This window comes from Cydia strobilella, chromosome Z (assembly GCF_947568885.1).
Source record: "Cydia strobilella chromosome Z, ilCydStro3.1, whole genome shotgun sequence".
NCBI classification, from domain to species: domain Eukaryota; kingdom Metazoa; phylum Arthropoda; class Insecta; order Lepidoptera; family Tortricidae; genus Cydia; species Cydia strobilella.
Genome location: NC_086068.1, coordinates 11,568,574 through 11,584,417, shown reverse-complemented (window position 1 = coordinate 11,584,417; position 15,844 = coordinate 11,568,574). Strand labels below are relative to the sequence as shown.

The 15,844-nt window shown below is 37.9% G+C and overlaps 1 protein-coding gene across 1 annotated transcript in view; it reads right to left on the bottom strand.

The window, feature by feature from the left end:
* LOC134754416 (triosephosphate isomerase) overlaps positions 1-15,844 on the bottom strand; it is a 279,469-nt gene that overhangs the window by 28,991 nt on the left and 234,634 nt on the right. The window lies entirely within an intron of this gene.

Genomic DNA, 15,844 nt, shown 5'->3' with positions numbered 1-15,844 from the left:
TGAAGACGCATATATTTTACTTTACGTACTACCTCGTTACAGAGATCCATTATACCAGTATTGGCTTGCCAGGGTCCGGCTAAACAGGGACCTTAATCCAGACGAGTTTAAAAGTTCTAACATACTAGAGATACCCTCCTGATGGAATTACAGTTTACTTCTGCCTTAATGTAACTGATATACTGGGCTTGCTAAGGTCTTGAGTGCAGTTTAAGAGACAACCCCACTGCTTAAAATACGATCTACATAACGGCCAAACGGATCTAGAATAACGGCCGAAAGTATCTCAATTTACGTATCTGGGAGCAATGCTGATATATGAGCTGCATATGAATTGCATATGAGCTGATGCTAATATGGAAACTGATGTCACCCATAGAATAAACGCTGCCTGGCAAAGATGGAGCTCCGTCACGGGAGTCCTTCGCGACGCTAGCATGCCAATCCGTATTAAAGGGAAAGTTGTCATTGCTGGAATTATTGTTGAAGCATTGTAAAATAGCTGTCAGACCTGCATTAATGTAAGTCGAATGCCGCTAAGGGCTATAAAAAAGGCACGAGAACAGAAAATACATATATGTTGCAGAGATGAAGATGCTGAGATGAGCAGCAGGCGTAACAAGACTCGATAAAATACGAAACGATATACATCAGAGGTCGTTATAAAGTTGCGCCCATCACAGATAAGCTTACTGAAAGCCGGTCACGTGATGAGAAGCCCCTAAGACGTACCGGAAGCCCTGGAAATACAATGCACAAGAAAAGGCCACGGGGTTGGCTACTGTAGCCCGCGACAAATCAGGACAAACTGTTCGGGCGCCTTAGAACGAGAGGAGAAGTGGTAAGGAAGACTGCACTTTATAAGGAAGGAAGTGCGTTGTAACAATAAGTGTGTTTCATTATTACAAGCTTGCCTTCATGTAACAAGGTGTCTGTATATGCCTTACGGATCCTAAAATAATGTAAACAAAAAAAACGTTAATCTTTCATTAGGTACAAACCACCATCGGTGGAACAACCGAATCACGTGATTTTAGTAGAGTTAGAAACATCATCGATTTAACTCGATTCACAGCATTGTTACATTCCTGGAATACCTTTTAAAGATTGTATATGAGTATTGCTTGTAAATTGTTAATACTGACTGAATAATTGTACCTAGGTAGATAACGAAATTGCATCATGTAAATTGTTTTCACTAATGCGAAGGAAAGATCCTGATCTGAGTGACTATTTACTCTCTAAAAAACGATATCTGTTGCTAAAAGCTTTTAGTTTTTATAAAGGACAATATAAGAAAAAAATTCCTAAATCCATGCCCATACTACAGTCTTCATCTTTGTGATTTTATATCTCATTACATCATGATTTGATAGGCAATTACTTGTGTTCGTATATGTATCTCTCTTGAAAACCAGCTTCTGTTTTGTGACTGTGTTTGTTGCTTTAAAATGAATTTAGTCTGCAGAGAAACATTGCATAATAAGTTATATCCGTGGATACCTCCTTTACAATGGGGATGGCCGGTCGAAGTGTTTAGCAGATGGCGCCAGCATAGCTTGCCCTGTCAATCCCTAGAATTGTGTCAAACTTTTGTCTTTTGAATGCCAGGGCAGGCCAGCCCTTTAAGTCAAATCTCAAAGAACAAGGGGCAAGCTATGATTGCGCCATCTGCAAACCTTTGACAGTTGCCAACCCCATTATGAAATTATGTACATGCATTCCGTAAATACTAGTATTATTTATGTATTTATACACGATTACTGTACCTTAGTTGTAGCAAATCTCAATTAAAACTGTTGGTAACAAGTACTAACTGTATCATTAAAAGTACAATAATTGTAAATTCTAACATAATGTAAGTGAATTAATGTTGTGAATAAAGGATATGTTACTAGATTTAATGAAACGGATTCTAATCTCTGACAATATCATTAATTGTAATGAAATGCATTTGCGTACCTATTATAAGATTATTTTTTACCGGCAAGCCCATGGCTCGAATGTGTAGCATTTATTTGTTATCTCAACATTTTCGCAGGCTTGGGCTTTCAATAACGTACTTATTTTTGTATCACACTTACGTTTAGTTTATGGTTGACAGATATTTGTTATACCTGTATTTTCTAGTTACAAAAATAATTTCTTCTGAAAATTGTTTTTTCACATCACCTATTCGGAGAAGGGCTTTTTCTTCCCTGCTAGGAGGGATCAAAGCGGCACTTTTCTGTTCTAGGACATTATTAGATTTTTTTTTTGCATAATTTTTATTTAGCTTAAATAATATTTTGAAACATAATACATAGGTAATTTCCTCATAGGTGATGTGAAAAGCAGTGTGTCACATGTGACAATTGTCTTTAGCTTCGCAAAATAAGTACTATTTATTGGCGATATAATGGAGTTTTTTTTTTTTAAATTTAAAATGTTGGTGGCAAACAAGCACACCGCCCGTCCGATGGTAAGCGGTTACCGTAGCCTATGGAGGCTTGAGACGTCAGTAACAATGATGTCGACACCTGTCACCGTGGTGAAATAAGGGCCACAAAGCAGAAAAACACGATTGAAATGAGAAAAAAAGGAAACTAGGAACACAGCGTTTTTACACAAAGATCGAAACCTATGTTTTATGTTTTATTATGTTGCAAAAAAGGTACAAATACCCCAATTTTATGCATAAAAAGTGAAGTCAAGTTAGATTAAGACAGAGATGGGCAAAATTTTTGTTTGAATGACTAACGAATAAGAATAACATAATTATTCGCAAATGACTAATAAAATTATCGGATAATGAATAAAATTATTCGTGGAATAATTTATTCGCGAATGAATTGCTACGAATAATTGTTTATTGGAATACCTTACTTATCTCGGTTTAGAAAGATTTGACAACTGTGATGTGCAATGGAACTAAATAGTTACTGATAAATATAAATTATGCGTTGTTCGCTCTGAAGCAAACAACATAAGAAAATGGTTGTTTTTTCACTCTTTTATATATTATATTTTATGTAAAGTTAATAACTGTGTTGAGTAATTCATTGTTCACGCTAATCCTTTGTTTATTAACAATCTTTAATGTGTCAGAACAAATACAAATACAGGAAAAACAAGTCGTTGAACGTGTTATTAATGTTATTATTTGTGTTGTTTATTTGAATGGAATAAGCCAAAAAACTTAAATATTTTTCTTACAATTAAATTACGAATAAATCGTTAACCATTTCATTTGAAAATTTATTTGAATGATTATTCAGATTAAAATCTATTCCAATAAAGCCCATCTCTGGATTAAGAGCTAGCAAGAGCTTATCTGCTCCCAAAATAGTGGTGCTAAATGAAATTTGTGTGCAAAATGTAGGGTACAAAAACGTTTGATAATTTTTAACGTATTTGAGCGTGTTAAGTGTTAGACGATGGATTCTATAGAAATGGATTCAATTTCGCTCCAGTAGACCTTAGTTTTCTATTTACATATTTGTAATCTTACTAATTTTATGTGCCCAAATTTTGGCCAGTTCAAGCGTTTGTCAGGTTTTAGCTTCAAATCTACGAAACATTATATCGATCCCTGAAAATATTATTTTATTATCTTCATTCACAACAGGCTAGGCAATAATGTTTATTTGGCAGTCGTTTGAATTCACTTGACCAGTAATTTCGATGGTTTATGACGAAAACCGAACACTACATAATTTCAGAGAATTAAAAGCAGATAGGTCGGACAAATTTTTGATATTTTGTAGATTTTGAGTTTTGTAAGGATATCTAATCTCATACTTTGCTACACATTCATGCATTTTTGTAATATGACAGAATTTGAATGTGGGATGACATTATCCCATTGCCTTGTTAGAGTTTGACTATGTCGGAACCACGGAGAGGAGGAACTATTCCGCCCATAGCCCGGTTAGTTGTCTTGTCGTATCATGTAATAAAAATCTTATTGTGTTCAACCTATAACTAGGGAATTTGCGTAGTCTTAAAAGCTCCCTTTAAAAACTTGTCCTCTTAAATGATATACTAGGTGGGTGGCATATCACCCTTTGCCTGGTAAAGAATACAATTACACTAAATTGAATATGGCTGTTCATTACTCAGACAGGCAATGGGATTACCGTATCCCACGTTTTTTCTGGTTTACAGGAACATATCCGACTTTTGTAAATACATTTTGCACAAGACGTTCAATACGGTTGCAAACCTATATAAAGTACTTATAAAACACGCTTGTTCTTCGCGGCCTGGTAAATGGTAGACTAATAGATCTTATTAATTTATTTTAATTGATAGGCATGTCAATCCCCTAACTAGAAATATTTGTGACGTAAAAAATGTATTAGTTCGCAAGTAGTAAACCGCAAAAACGTTATGCTAATGGTTTAATGTTACTATACTCATAGCGCTAATAATAGTAATAATACTTGATAATGTAAAAATGCTTACACTGTACATTAAACTGTGCTTACAAGCACCACTTCGAAAACAAATATCATGCTAGGTAAGTCAACCTAGCATGATAATGGTTTTCGAGGTGCTTTCATTTCACTGCGGCTGCCGTATTTTAAATTAGGCATGTGCCGTTATAGTTAGGTACGTGGGAAATTAATTCAGCAATTATCTCTGGCTTACATACGCTTTCAAAGCTTAATTACAATTGTGAATGTTTGTCTGTTACGACCAGAGAAAAAGCATTAATAAACCCCTTATGAAGATATAAACGTATCAAATTCTCGCAGTCACCACTGCTGATAAACGATATGAGATTAGCGACGATCGAGATTTATATTTTGCGTTGCGAGCGATTGATTGAGTGATTTTTATACTTATTAGAAGTATTTTTATTTCATGTAGAAACACTACTATATAAATTATAAACTGAAATAAATGTCATATACTAAGAAAAAGTGACCAAGGCCTCCAGTACCACAGGCTGGAATCGAACCAGCGTCCTCTGCTATCGCGGCAGGTGCCTGTGCCGTTCGGCCACCGGGCCATGGCGGCATAGGTCGAAATTTTCCAAGTATATATGCACTTCTTACGGCTTATGGCGCCCCCTGGCCATTCCTAAGGTAGAACAGTATGGTTCGACCTTTTAACTGAATCATCCATGTGATTCCGAGCTAGCGACCCACGAGCGAGGCCTTGGTCACTTTTTCTTTCACATTTATTTTAACATTTCCCCCGCCCGCTAACATTTCTTTTATATACTCGGGGTCTACCCGTACAAATACGAGTATACGCAAAATATAGAGCCGTTACTTCGCTATCTCGCTGCCGGTCGGACTTTATAGTGATCTGTTATTTTTCTTAAGTACATTTTTAACGTTTACAATTGTATTATATTAATATGATATACTTTTTATATATAAAAGTTCCTTGGTGTACTGTGTTATGAACATAAATATTCTAAAATGATAATAAACATATATGTGTAAGCATTGTAAGTTGTTTTTAATTATTTAGTAGGTATGTACAACATGGTAAATGTAGTATTTGACTGTATTTTTACCTCATAATTACCCTACTACAACAACCCAAAAGTAGGGTAGGAGGGTTATGATTTTGACCGGTATGTATGTATGTTCATTTTTCCTTTAACCAATCCTCAATGAGCAATGAGGTATATCTACTACTTTTAAGTAACAGTGTGAACGTGTTGTTAGTTCAAATAGCGTGGCAAATAGTATACCTAGGTATAGTCAGTAGCAGACCTTGCCAAGAGGGCCAGCTGTTGAAAATGAACGGAACATATAGTTATTATAATTATTAATCTGTGGTTACCGCAATAGTTACTCATAAAATAAACTATGGAAACGGATTATAACGTCGGGGTGTAATCCGTTTCCATAGTTTTATTTCATATCGTTATTATACTATTTAGAGAGCAAGAGCGTGTGAACCCGCCTGCAACGCACCCGCTTAGCTGCTTTTGCTGCTTTGTACATTATTGCCTCGCCCAGCCCTGGCAAAAGATCCAAATCAAAAAAAAAAATTTTTTTTTAATTAAAAGGCCTAATGAAATTATATTATGTCAACCAGTCCCCTATTCAAACGTTGATTTTGGACATCACCGTACCCGAAGGGTCACAATCCTAAACCCTTTTTTTTACTTAGCTGTGCAATAATAAAATGAATACAATATTTTAGCATCGAATGTATAGGTACAATAAATGTTAATTAATAAATCGTGCGAATACAAGTAAGGGAAGGGGGACGCGTGGATGTAGGTACTTAACATATCATAGATACCTAACACGGAATACCGACATCGCACCAATCGTAATCAGACCGGTAGCAGAAACACGACGTTGAGAAACCGATGATAGCTCCGACGAGCACATCCTCCCAGTGGTGGTGGTTATCGAAACACCGACTGACCCCTATAGCGGACGCTGTCATCAAGGGCATTGAGTAGCACCACAGCTGCGAAGCCCGGCTCTGCTCTTCATATAACACTATACTCCTCCGGTACATAAACAGGCTTACCATGCCAAGAGAGGCGAACGAGAGACCGGTATGCCCGCTTGGAAAAGATTTCCTGCCATCCATTATGTCTCGCAATTTACCCGTGCATTGCAGATTTGTTTGGGCCATTCCATGAGGGAAGCACCGATAGTAAAAATCCGGGCGAGGTCTGCCAACGGTTAGCTTTAGAAACTCCGTGATCGCAGCGGTGATTGATATGGACTGCGACCACATTAGAAAAATTTCTACGCTGTCCCCGAAGTCTTTCGATAACAGCCAGAAAATTGCGAGTGGCTCAAAGATGGTAAGGAGCGCCATGGTCCAATTGGAAAAGGTGGAGACGCGGCGAGGTTGTTTATAGTCACATAATAGTTTTCCATGAGGTATGTCCCGTATCCGAGGTTTGATTGTCACTGTCACGATGCATACCGCGATCAAGAGAAACGCCCTAAAAAGTAGCTGTCGTACTAATGCAGAATCAGTTAATGTTCTCGATACACTTTCGGGTCTATAAGGAAACCGTAGTTCTGAGTTAGCCATTGACTCCGGTTTAAGAGCCAATGGCTATATAAATTTGGTTTTATTTGTGCATTTTGTCCATAGAACTGGATGACATAAGCATAAAAATGACAGGTCTACCTGACAAAATTTATTTACTTGTCCGTTGTCAAACGCTACTGTCGTGCTACCATAGTGCTACTTGTACCTATCTTTTAGTTTATTAGTTTGTAACAACCAAAGAGGATATAATAGGATAGAGCGGTACTGTCATAGTAAATTTTGTAACCACAGTAAATTCACTGCCATCTATCGACACACGATTAAAACTAAAAATAAAAATATCAAAAAATTTATTTATATATGGATAAATGATTTTTTATTTGCAATATTTGCATTGATTATTTTTATATTATTTTAACCCATGTTCTTTCACTGATATGCGTTAAAATTATTAAATAACAAACGAAACCGTCAACGCCATATATACGAGAGTAGGCCAAAGGTAGTGGCGCCATCTGATTGAGAATAAAATTTTCTTGATTTTCGATGCACGTTTTTTCCTTATACTGTATCCATCTATTACGAAGTTATGTCTATCTTTGGTAACATCGTATTGGTTACCTACTCTTTGGACTGCATTGTTTATTTAATCTGAAGACCCAATGAAGACCTCTTCGTTCTAACGACACCTAACATTATAGGGTTGAAGTAAAAAATTACCTGTAATGTGTCAAAAAGTAGGTAAATATTGGGAATAACCGGACTGACGGGCGGATAGACAGACAGACATGGAGGAACTAAGGGTTCCTAGTCGACTACGGAAGCCTAAAAACGAAGACACCAATGCAAAAATAATTACTAATAAATAGTTCTTATTTTAAAACTACGTGTTGGATTGTAATGAAACTTTGCACCTAAAATTACATGAGGTATATCTAGGTCTGTAATTAGTTTATATAGCTCCAGTTTATACAACAAACGAAATAGAGCAAAAACAAGTTTTGTAAGAAAAACTTAAATTCGCTGTTTTTTTTAATCTACGGTATCTGAAGCTACATAAACTAATTACAAACAAGGATATACCTTATCCTATTGTAAGTACATACAAAGTTTCAGAGCAAATTAGCTACTCGTTTTAAAATAAGAGCGTAACTACGTTTGTATGGAGAACAGAGCTTGCCGGGGACCTTTAAGTATCACTCTCTCTCTCTCTGACTCTTATTAGGCGTTACGTTACTTTTTTTTTATTAAATAAAATACATACATACATAATCACTCCTATTTCCCGGAGTGGTATGCAGAGACCACGGATTTCCACTTGCTACGATCCTGAATTCCTGACATAAGTACCTACCTTTTTCGCATGACATTCTTCATACACGCTCGCTCATTTCTTAAATTATAATCATACTTTGCTGAACATTATTGTGACTTTTTTTAAAAATGGTTTGCGTAACTTTTAGGTAGGTAGAGGGGTGTACACGAACACGTCTTCGAAATTTGCGTTACGTAATATTTGATAGCCCCCGAAGCCTGGCATAAAGCCGTAAGTATAAAATTCAAGCACAATTTTTTTTAAATTAATTTTTAATTAAAATTATACCTACTTATAGCACCTATCAAGTGCATTTAAATATTAATCTCGGTTCAAACTCGCTTCCGTCGTATGGTTCAAAGGAAAGTTTTGCTTTTTAGCGATCTCTTCCAGAAAACCTTTATGTATGGTGTATGTGTATGTGAAGTCTTAGTTTCTTGAAATTTTGACGAACTAAGTGGAATTTTACATTTCATCGTAGTTCGAACTAAGTGGAATTTTAGAATTCCTAGGTGTTTGATGGACGAACTTAGTGGAATATAAAATTTCTTATAGTCCGAGTGGTCGAACAGCGAGAAATTAAAATTCCTACCTATTCGGTCGATATTTCGAATAACACTGTCGGACCACGCGGCCGGAGGTGACCGTTCGTATCGTATAAATTTATTACCTAAAGAATACGCGTCGTAGGTAGTCGTTTTAATTACATCGAAAATGACCTTAAGTTGACTATGAGTAAGTAGATTAGTAGAATATAATTGGTAATAGTAATAAGGTATAAATAAGTCAAAACATCTTAGACTTTAGGGGATGAATTATTAATAACAAGTATAGTAAAAGCGTAGGTAATTACTATGATATATATGGGCTTGCTAATGAGATTACAGAAAGTGGCAGTATTTAATATGCACCGCATAAATAAAATAGTAGGTATTTTTATTTTGTAACCTAACATAACTAGATTGTCTTAGTAAGATAAAACGCGGAAGAAAGCTAGCAGAATATGTCGTAAGTGCCTAATAAATAAAAGTTCTGTATCTAATTACAAGCATTCTGCTTACATATTATTCCGGTTTCGCAAGCCATCGTAAGAGGCCAGCGCAGTCTGCGCAGTGCACTGCTGACCCTATTCAACTAGGCACCAACACCTTTGCGCTCGTACATCGATCTCTAATTAGTCTTACCCATCAGCCGTTAAGGGCACTGCTCGATTATGCAGTCCTGCAATCAATCATAGACGTTGAAAAGCTACATGCCTGAAGCACCGGCCGAGTAAGCTAATTTACAATCTACTTATATTGGTATCCATAAACGGACTCACTTTTCAACGCCTATTGGATTTTTCCAGCGGTCTATTGAAGAATGTACTAGCAAAACTGGTTGTGCCGGAGTCAAAGCCATGTTTATCGGCGTTTCCTTACTTCCTCACTCGAAACAAGTGCACTGCCCCGAGACTGAAACACTTTCTATTCATTCTGCGCGTCTAGTGCTCACATTGTTTGTTTGCAAAAAATACCATATGCTTTTTATCGTCATCTTACTTATAACATATATTGTCTTGTATGTGATGGCATAAAAATACTTTCAAGCGTTTATCGACCCAGTTTTGGGGTTATTTTATTGCCTTTCCTCCTTGTCACAAATATCGAAGCTTTAATCGGCATCAACCACATAGCGGTAAGTTAACTTCTTCGGCATTACCCACATCACAAATAACACAATATACCTATAAATACTGTATGGATCATACATTGGCGGTATTTTCCATGAGTTATGTCAGAGGGCAGCCTCCCGTCGCCGGAAAGAGGTCGCAAGCTCGCCGCCGAGTGGGCGCAGGGCCTTATGCAATACACAACTGGACACACCGGAAACATCCTCTCAAAAATAAAAGTGAACGTGCTAACGTAATCGACAGTACGTATAATTATTTGATATAAAATCATCGCGCGAAATCCCGCCTTAATGATCCGACCTGATGAACGTTGATACCCATTATATCAGATGGTAGTAAGAGTGAAAATCGTATGTGGTCACGGGTCATGTACCCCGATTGTGACTCTTTTTGCAGATTAATGCCAGTTCAGTGGCAATGAACCGCACGATGTTTGGATAAGCTGGCGCTTAATCGACACCTGATGCTTTGGTGCAATCTGTGTCAAACTCTCGGTTTTACTTATCGCGAATAGAATTATTTATTTATCGCTATCGCAAGGACTTTCACATACAAGTTATCTTATATTTGGTTATTTAACTTATGATATACGCAAGGTTCTGTTATAGTTTGTATAGTTATATTGTAAAGTTAAACATAGGTAACTACTATAAACTTAAAAAAAAATTGGTTTGCTGGTCTAATCAAAAAAATCTTATCAGTTTATCAACGGAACCTTTAGATCTCAATTATTTGACTTGGACTTGACTTACATCTCCACTTTTATGTTCTGATGGAATATCATAACTTTTTGTAAAGAAGCTTTTGATCCTGTATGAATATGAAACAATACAATACCATACAATACAATACTCTTTATTGCACACCTCACATAGTTTACAATAAACGCACAGAAATATAAACAAACATAATTGGATAGAGGTAACAACAGGCGGTCTTATCGCCCGGCGGGCTTATGAAACCTATTGGTATCAACATTCATTTTGTCTCAACTAACGATTTTGCAGTCAACTGCAAGTACATTTTTCCACAATCTGGAAATGCCAATTAATATTTTAAAAAGTTAAGCACGTATGTTTACCCAGAGGCGTATTTACATATTTGGCGCCCCGGGCCATTGGGCCTCTGCCGCCCCCCCATGACCCATGAAACAAACACAAAAGCATAATTTTTTCTCAGTGCCTTTCTGCAGAGCTTGGAGATCTTGGAATCCAACCTATAGCCAATTGTGAGCGAGGCCGACGGCCGAGCTCTGCATAAGGCCGGAGACTCGGAGCGTCCGATAGCGGTGTGCTGCCCTGTGAGGCTGAAGGCCGAACTGCAGAAGAACAGAGCTTAAAGCACTGGTCATGTCTAAGGGAGCCTGGAAGACTACGAATATGATTAAAGTTTTCTGCGGGCCCAAGAGACTTAAAGGGAAAGCTTCAGTGGAGCTGAGCTGGGACAAAAACCTATGGCCAAGACGAGCTATGCATAGTCCTAAAGTCCCGGATCTCCAATTGCGGCGCTCTTCCGCGCAAAGCCAAAGGTCGAGGTGGAAAAAATCAATGTTTGGGATTGGAACAATGACCACGTTAAAGTGACACCAAAGAGTGGCATTAAGAGCGTCCATACGAGGTCGAAGACCGAGCTGGAGGAGAGGAGAGCTATTGAAATTGGCTTGGAACTTGGAACCAATGTAATCTCGGCTCTCCTGCTACTCGACCTTTGGCGTTCGCTCAAATTAAAACGAAGGCGCGAATTGCTGGAAATTCAGGAATGCTTCGGGTCTTCTGAAAAGCGCGACTTTTAAGCTTTTCAGGGCTCGCAACCGGACCTTTTAGTCCGCCATAATTTTTCTGAAGGGTAAGGTTTTAAGGCCAGGTCGCAATTCTTAATCAATTCTCGTAAAAAATTGTGACCAGATTCTATGATTATTAAATAGATTTTTTTGTCGATCCAGTTTTAGGAAATTTTTCAAAATGCGGAAATTGGCATAAAGGACTTAAAAGCGCCAAAAGCGTCTATCTATATGGCGTTAAGACCATTATGAGTTGACTGTGATAACGACTCAACGAACTATGTATTTTTCACTTTTACATTTTCTAAGCTTAACGCGAGGTCTACAGCTCACAGAGCCACTAGTAATAACATTGTAAATTGGGTCGTACCTATAATAGCGGCTCTGCAGCATCTCGGCCTTACGTGGTGCGCTCGTCCCTTCGGCATCCTAGGGTCGTTAGTTCAATACCCTGCTTGCGATCCGTCCGTTTGTTTTTGAACTATACACCTTATGTTTCCCTTCGGGCTCTGCTGTCCAGTATCTCGGTCTCCTGCCTTGCGGTTCACCTTTGAAACAACTAACCATGTCGTGTCGTGTCCGAACTCTAATTTTATTCAATACCACAAGGTATTATAAGTTCTCTTTCAATATGATATTTGCTTATATTTATCAGTGTTTTGCTGAGTAATTTACCACTAAATGAATGATGCGAAATTTAGTACCTACCCACTAAAAGAACGCGCTTTGTTTTTTGGGCTAGGCTCCGACTGACCCGTTCGCCAACTCCTTCGTCGCCTTTGAATTCTATACTCAATAATTATAGTGTTAATAGCAAGTTAATAGTGTACGGTTTTCGGTTGACGTCGGCGTCAGCATCTGGACGCCGTGCGCCACACAGAGGTACGGACGTCGTACACGATGCCTTTATTTACCGTAGGAAGTATAGCGACTGTGACGCAATGGTCGGCGTCTAGACGTCGCTCACGGCGTTATGCCGACGTCAAGCATGCAGCGATAGGCCCTGGTCTGCAACAAACGCCGTACGCCGCCGCGGCGTCTGGCGTGTGAGAGAGACCGCTATAGTGCATTTCCATAGTAAGCATTCGTACGTCGCGTACAGCGTCACGCCGGACGCGACCTACGGCGTTTGTTGCAGACCAGGGCCAAAAAGCATTAACGGAAGCCCGCGGCCTAAGGGCGATGTGAAGAGCGATGTCACAGGGCGACATCATGAGAACTCGTCCACAATCCGACGTGGGTAAAGAATTAAGGTAGAATGAAAAGGGGCGCAAACGCGCTGTAAAAAATTTGATGTGACTACTAGCAATAGACAACGAATAGTAAGTATAGCAGTGGCAGTAACACCACAAAAAAATTTTTTTTTGGGGCGCCACTGAGGCACCCGAAACTGAAAGCCAGCGGCGGCCTGCGCCGCCCCCCGCAGCCTGCCGCCCCGGGCCATGGCCCCCTTGGCCCTAGGGTAAATACGCCCCTGTGTTTACCTAAGTTTATCTGGTAGCTAGCCTCATTGGCCTATTTACAAAATCACTGTGTTTTTGTTTATATTCGTGTTAGGAGTATTCGTGTAACTTAGGACATCTATAGGTAGAAGTGTATTGATTTAAACTAACACGATTTTCACTCATAATTTTAAAGTAATAACACGGAAATTAATCGCGTAAAAACTTAAATACGTTTATCTAGAAGTGGTTAGGTTCTTGATCTCGCTTAATAGGTACCTAAGCCCATTTTAAATATAACTCAATCTACGGGGTGTTTTAGAATGTGACCAATCGCGAAATCTCGATAATTTTTTTGTCTTTCCCATAAAAAAACATCGACATCTGGTCATCTAAAATGTATGAAAAAGCTAATAAAGTATAACATGTACTGTATCGAACTGCTCTATCTCTATCGACACTGCTCATATTACACATCTTATAGAATTGTTATCTTTACTTAAATTATTTCTTCTCTAGTTACGTAGGTTTTCACTAAGCAAGAAGCAAGCCGTATATATGCAATGCCGTCATCCAAGTTAATGTACTACAATGTTTTACGACAGCAGCCTGTTCCTTGAATTACGTCAGCATTCAGCACGTACTGATGCCATCAGGCTTGTGTCTCGCCACCTCATGTCTAACACGCTGACTCTAGTGGGCACAAAACTAATCTAAATCTAGACAAAACTAACTGTTAGTTTTATTTTACAAGAAAAAGATCGACTAATAAGTTCTAACACTTCTAACCAGGTTGTGCCGTGTGACATTAAGATACTGTTATTCTTTGTGAGTAATATTAGCCTAGGTACGCTTAAAAAAGACTAGATCTTAAATTTTCGACATTTAATAAATGCACCAGTATCTTTATTAGTAATGCAAAATCCCCATCAAATGATTCCAAAGAAAACGAATCAAAATACGAAGGCATCTGATAATTATGTAACTACAAGCTTTTATTTAACTTGCCCTGTTAGTTTTTTTTTTTTTTTATGAAATAGGAGGCAAACGAGCAGACGGATCACCTGATGGTAAGCGATTACCGCCGCCCATGGACACCCACAACACCAGAGGGGTTGTAGGTGCGTTGCCGGCCTTTAAGATGGGAGTACGCTCTTTTCTTGAAGGTTTGAAGGTCATATCGGTCCGGAAATACCGCAGGCGACAGTTCATTTCACAGTTTAGCTGTGCGAGGCAGGAAGTTTCTAGAGAAACGCACAGTTGAGGACTGCCAGCCATCTAAGTGGTGAGGATGGTAATGTTGTCGCGTAGGGCGATGGCGAAAAGAAGCGGCAGGTATTAATCCGAACAATTCCTCGGAGCACTCCCCGATTATATATGATGACATGGAGCTGATCTGATGATAGAGACAGAAGGTGGCCATGGGAAATCTGTGATAAAACAACACAAACTAATTGTGTTTGGGGTTGTTTGTCTGAAAGAAAAGTACAGCCAGCGATAAAAGATTGTACCATAAATGACATTTTTGCCAACAAGTGATTTTGGGATCGTACTTACCTACTATTTTAAACCCTGATAAATAATGTATTAATGTATGTAGTTGTAGGTAAGTACAACCTACAAATGTAGTTTACCTTTGTTAATTAGTTTCATTTAGCCTTTTCAAGTTTTTTTTATTGTTTGAAAACTTCCATTTGCGCGACTTGCACAGCCCCTTTCCTCGTTTGACTTCCATGGGCCTGGGTCACGAGGTCAATAGATATGAGTACCTTTAAATACTCTGTATGCGTCGGTCACATACACTAAGGTGTTTTGGGGTTATTACGATTGAGTAATTTTGATGATTGGAATAAAAAAACAAGTTGTGATTTATTAGCCGTTAAAGTTTTGAGTAAAAAGAAGTGTATTTAGAGAATAAATACTCGGGGTACTCGTGACAAAAAATATCACAGTGTTTTTTTCTAAAACGGGATGGTTCCGAAAAACAGTGAAAATTATTATTATATCATAAGATATAAGTTAAGGTCTCATTGTGGAAAAAAAAAAACAAAATTAAAAATTGATCACAGTTAACAAACTGGAGCAAACGTCAACGTAACTAATGGTCAGGTAAACACAGCGTTTAGACTATGTTACCTTTATTCATATATATGTTGCCAGTGTATCAGCATGGCTTAACTTAGATATTTTGAAAATTGCGAATTATTCCGTTTACGAAATTACCCCATTAGACCTAGCATTGAATTCAGCGATTGCAATGCTTGACCGACTTTTCTATCTTAATACATTGTATGTAGGTAAGTACACTTATCAAAACTTATGGCGGTTACGTGAACTATTGTGCGACTGCTGCCGATAAAATTGGATTCGGATCTTCTTGATGTTTCAGATAATCATTTTATTATCAATTTATATTTATAATTAATAATTTTATTTTTAGTTTGAGATTGAATGAATTCGGCCTTCATTGCTTTTTTAAAATGCTTATCAGAAATTGGATATAAAGATATAAAAAAAAATGTGAGACGACTTGCTGGCCAACTTTAATAAGTTTGCGTTAGACCTGAATTCGTATCCAACGTATTACAGTAATTTTTCTACACAAATGTAGTCCATTTATTATTGTTAAAAATACTATTGTAAAGGTTGATAAATAAATTTTTCAC